The sequence below is a fragment of the Trichechus manatus genome, unplaced genomic scaffold, assembly GCF_000243295.1.
Source record: "Trichechus manatus latirostris isolate Lorelei unplaced genomic scaffold, TriManLat1.0 scaffold00162, whole genome shotgun sequence".
NCBI lineage: Eukaryota > Metazoa > Chordata > Mammalia > Sirenia > Trichechidae > Trichechus > Trichechus manatus.
The window spans coordinates 257014-263013 of record NW_004444098.1 but is presented as its reverse complement, the minus strand read 5'-3'; positions in this window follow the sequence as shown (position 1 = coordinate 263013).

Here is a 6000-nt window from a genome sequence, read left to right as displayed (position 1 = left end):
ATTGTTCACAACAGCAAAAAGATGGAAACAACCTAGATGCCCATCAACAGATGAATGGATAAACAAACTATGGTACATACACACAATGAAATACTGTGCAATGATAAAGAGCAATGATGGATTTGAGAAACATCTCACAACATGGATGAATCTGGAGGGCATTATGCTGAGTGAAGTAAGTCAAAAGGACAAATATTGTATGAGACTACTATTATAAAAACCCATGAAAAGGTTTACACACAGAAAGAAACAATCTTTCATGGTTACTAGGGAGGGGAGGGGTGGGAAGGGAAAAACACTAACTAGGCAATAGATAGGTGGTAACTTTGAAGGGTAAGACAGTACACAATAATGGAGAAGTCAGCACAGTTTGACCACGGCAAGGTCATGGAAGTTCCATAGACACATCCAAACTCCCTGAGGGACCAAATTACTGGACTGAGGGCTGGGAACCATGGTCTCAGGGAACATCTAGCTCAATTGGCATAACATAGTTTATAAAGAAAATGTTCTACATCCTCCCTTGGTGAGTAGCCTCTGGGGTCTTAAAAGGTTGTGAGCAGCCATCCAAGATACTCCACTGGTCTTGTCCCGCCTGGAGCAAGGGAGAATGAAGAAAACCAAAGGAACAAGGGAAAGATTAGTCCAAAGGACTAAGGGACCACAACCACCAGACTGAGTCCAGTACAATTAGATGGTGCCCAGCTACCACCACCGACTGCTGTGACAGGGATCACAACAGAGGGTCCTGGACAGAGCTGGAGAAAAATGTATAACAAAATTCTAACTCACAAAAAAAGACCAGACTTACTGGCCTGACAGAGACTGGAGAAGCCCCTAGAGTATGGCCCCCGGACACCCTTTTAACTCAGTGCTGAAGTCACTCCTGAGGTTCACTCTTCAGCCAAAGATTAGACATGTCCCTAGGGCCAACTCAGCGATTCTATAGGACAGAGTAGAACTTCCCCATAGGATTTCCAAGGAGTGGCTGGTGGATTTGAACTGCTGACCTCTTGGTTGGTACCGGAGCTCTTAACCACTGTGCCCCTATAGGGTCGCTGTGAGTCGGTATTGATTCGACGGCGACGGGTTTGGTTTTTTGTTTATAGGGCCAACAGGAGCCCTGGTGGCACAGTGATTAAGAGCTTGGCTGCTAACCAAGAGGTCGACAGTTCCATTCCATGAGCTGCTCCTTGGAAACCTTAGGGGGCGGTTCTCTGTCCTATAGGAACGCTGTGAGTTGGAATTGACTCGACGGCAATAGATTTGTTTGTTTTTGATTTATAGGGCCAACAATAACACACGTGAGGAACGTTCTTCGTAATTCAATCATTTATGTGAGACTAATGGGCACACCAGCCTAAAAGCAAAGACAAGAAGGCAGGAAGGGACAGGAAAACTGGACAAATGGAAACAGGGAACCCGGGGTGGAGAAGGGGAGAGTGTTGACACATTGTGGGGTTTGCAACCAATGTCACAAAACAGTTTGTGTAGTAATTGTTTAAGGAGAAACTAATTTGCTCTGTAAACTTTCACCTAAAGCACAAAAAAAAAATAAAAGAAAAAAGAATTCTACCACTGAACCACCAATACTCTCTCAAGGAGTGGAAGGGAGCAGTATTCACTGTGGAGGCCTTCTGCTTGAGGTAGGGAGTATTTGACCAGTAGTTCAAAGCACTCATGGAAGGGAGAGGAGTGAAAACCCAATCTGGAACCAGAAACTCTTCTTGGAAATCAACCTGTAGGTTGGGATGACTATGAGTCGAAAATTAACTAGATGGCACCCAACAACAACAACAGGTTGGGATGGACATGTGGGGTCTCTGAACAAGGATAAGCTTCCTTCCCTGCACCACTGGGGAGCTGGTATTGGGTTTCAGCTCTCATCTGCCACAAAGGTGTGTGGCTCAGGTGAACCCTCCTAGGATTCCTGTTGCTGAGACATACCATTGACTTTCACTGATAATTGTACCCATAAAGCATTTGCCTTTTCCATCAAAGGATAAAAGATAATGATCCTGATCTTGATTAGCCTGTATTCTGCATTTAAAAAAAAAAAAAATTCCGGAAGATGCTTTGCTTCAAATCACCGGCTAATGTGAAATTCATAAGGATTTTGTTATGATCAGGATAGCTTCTTTGTTCTCACTGGTCTTTTCATGGCAGAAGATGTACATTTTTTTTTTTCTCTAAGGAAGATGTGTAATAGTTTTACCCCAGAAGCCTACATTCTTGTTGTATCAGACAGACTATATCTATCTCTAGCATTGTCATTCCTTTAGAGAATTTGTAATAAATCTTAATGATACATGCAAATACACTAATCTAATGGTCCATTATAAAAGAAATGACTGACTGTTACCATTTGTTTCCAGCAATTTTTACAATTTCTCACCTCCTGCTGGTAAAAAGTTCCAGAAGGCAGAGAACTCAGCATTGTTTTGTTTTTTTGTTTGTTTTAAACAGCAAGACATATCAAAGTGAAAAGGGAAGGCTAAGAAAAAGTATTGCTCTTTTGTTTCTGCATTCCAATTTCTATAGAGCTTCAGAACCTGGCATAATTCTGAGTCTTTTGATTTGAAAACCACCAAAAAGTAGTTCTGTAAAGATGCTTTTCTTTTGTTTATCTTGCTTTGGCATTCTTTTTGATCCCCTCTTCAGCGGAGGGGTCTCTATACACTGAGTGCAGGAAAACAGAGAGAAGTTAGATAAAAGCCAGGTCAGAGCGGAACAAACAATTTTGAAAGGGTTTCCTTCTTAGAAGAAATCGATGACATCATCCCCAGCCCCTTCTGCCTGTGGGCTACTGAGTCATCTTCCAACTGAGAAATCTTTTTTTTTATTTTTAAATTTTTTCCCCTACAAAAATTTATACATACATTGTTATGTGACTAATTGCTCTCCCCATACTGTGACAGCACACTCCTCCTTTCCACCCCTGATTTCTCATTCCTTCAACCAACTCCTCACCCTCCCTGCCTTCTCATCTCAACTACGGACAGAAGCTGCCCGTTTAGTCTTTTGTATCTACTTGAGCTAAGAGGCACACTCCTCATGAGTATCACTTTATGTCCCACAGCTCAGTCCAATCCCTGTCTGAAGAGTTGGCCTGGGACATTGTTTTATTTCTGGGCTGATAGAGAATCCAGGGGCCTTGCCAAACTTCCCTTAGACTACATGGCAGCCTACGACACATCTACCCAACCTTCCTTCCCTCTGCTTCACTTGGGTGTCAGACTTACATGCGGTCCAATGGCTCTCTAGCCCTTCCTCTTCCCTCCCCATTTTCTCTCTCAGGCATTTTTCCTAGTAAAATCCTTGCATGTTTAACTCCATCTTGACCTCTGCTGCTATGAGGACCTAGACTAACACACATTCATTTGAAGCAGGGTTGGTGTTAAGTAAAATGGCTGCAAGTAAAAAGACTACCGCAGCTGAATATTTTCTCCATTCCTACAGTTGATCTGATTTTAAAAGAATATGGAATATAATAAAATATTTTATGGTTGTAAGACTGTCTTAACATCATTTAATTTACTTGGAGATTTGTTATGCAGTCAAGTATTCCCAGACTACTTTGAACAGATTGCAAAGCTGCCTGATCAAAATTCTGATTTCTTATTTATAGGCAGATTACAGTTCAGATCCAGATGTTGAATGGGAGAGCAGGTAGGAATCTTATCTTGTGTTTCATTGGCATGCCACGTGAAAAGATGAATTGTATGTTCTTTTTAAATGTACAAATATAAAAATATATTTAGGATATAGTCAAATTTCCATGAATGAGGAATATAACAAGGCTACTTCCTAAATTCAAAATAAAACTCTTTTAATATGACAATAATGCCCCATACTAAACATCACTCAGACATGTAAATTTTATTTTTAGCACTGCATCAAACCAAATCACGCCTTTGCTTTTTTTTTTTTTTTGCCAAGAACATCTGTAAAATTTTCTCAATAACATTTCATTTAACATCTGCCTAAACTGTCAGCATGTATTTTTCTAACTTGTATTAGATATTTGGCAATTTCAGCTGCTTGGTAACAGTTGTAGGATACCAGTCGCTCTAGATTGCTAACTACTGCACGAGACTACACGAAGTCAGAATTAGATTTAAAATGACATCTTGCAAAACAAAGGCAGAGTAAATGTCACTTTTTAGTTTGGTTCCACAATACCTGAAGTTAAAGAAATCCTCTTGCCGGGTATACTTTATGAATTCAGCACTTCAAATTCAGAAAAGATCTTAAAGGTCAACTAGTCCAACCTTTTCATTTCACAGTTGAGAGAACTGAATCTCAAAAAAGGTGAAGGTTACGTAGCTAATTAGTTACATGACCAGGTTTACAAGCCAAGTTCGTTCGTCCATCCATCCATCCATCCATCCAGCCGTCTCTCCAACCAAGAAATATTTATTTAGTTCCCACTGCCAAGACACTTGCTGGATGCTGCAGATACAACAGGGTGAACACAACCAGACATTGCTCCTGTTCTTCTGGAAGAGACAAACACTAATCAAGTGGTGCTATTCGTGGGAGAATATTACGGGGGCTGAGCTTGTCTGGTTGATGGAGGATGGTTAGGAAGGTTTACTTTAGCTCACTAAGCTTAAGCTGTGAGCTGAAGTTTGAGTGTAGAGTAACCAGGCAAAGAGAGGAAGAATGCACGTGGATCACCCATGAACTGTGGCTATAATAAGAATAGTACTTCGGACGACCTTGAAATAGGCCAATGGAGCTGGAGTGCAGTGAACCAGTGAGAATGTCGTTCAAGATGGGACTGAAAGGTAGGCAAGGCTAGACAAAAGCAGGCTAGAAAAGAGGCGAAGGCTGAGCCAGGAAGTGGTCTCACCTTCTTAAAGAGAACTCTAGAATATAAACCACACCTGGGAGTTAACCCTGCCTTGAAGAAAGGGTCACTTTTGTACCCCCAAATCAGTCAGTCATTGACTGTGGGACATGGGTAGGGTAACTTCCTGGGGGAGGTGGCTACCATCAACTGAGGGCAATTCTGCAGAGAAGGAGGGCAGCTGGGGTAGCCAACACAGTCACCAGACAGGGGATGGGTGCTGTGGCCTGGAGAATGGGATATGGGCAGAGTACCAATGACATCCATATGGACTTCACCTCCTTTAACCTCCTTAACAGCCCTAGAGGCAGATATTATCATTATCCCTATTTTTCAGAAGGGAAACTGAGGCATAGAAAAAGTATGCTAAAGCAAAGTCAGCATTCCAATCCAGACAGCCCGGTGCCCATTTTTAGAGCATTGGAGGAGAAACATGCCTGATGATTTCAAAGTCTTTTCTAGCTCTTCATTCTATGCTTTTAATTTAATTCAATTCATGAAATATGCATTGATCACCAGTATGTGTAGACTAGTCTTATGGGAGTGGTTCTCTGATGGCCCCAGTTTATACCAGTTCCCTCTCCACTGGAAGCTTTGATGTTGAAAACCCTTGGGCCCATTTTGTCCAACTTTTCAAATTACATAATTAACTATGCGTACCTTGTTGGATTCATCTCAAACTGTCTGATATGTATGTTCTTCTTAAACCATCTGTGTGAATTATCTGCTCATAAAATATGTCTTTTAATGAGGAAATGTGACATTGGATCTTCATTTAAGTCAGTAATTGAGGACTATGATGGATAGGAACATTATCTCAGCTGTCAGCGCCGTGCCTTTTTATCCTCAAGAAAATAGGTTGAAAGAAAGAGGCAGACAACTAAAGATCTTTCTGGATAAGGATGGACAGTTAGCTTTCCCAGGTTTTTGGTGCAAAAGAGAAATGGCTGTGAGCTATGGGTCCTCTGTGGAAGTGGAGATTCATCTTCTCAGGAGTTTATCTCTCTGTTTAGTCTACACGTGTGGGATGGGCTTCCATTGGCCGTGATTCCTGGGGAGAAGGAGAAGATTGCTAGGTAGGTTGGGTTTTAGCCTAAGATTTTGTAAATTTTTACTTTATTTATTTTTACATACATAATACATCACAT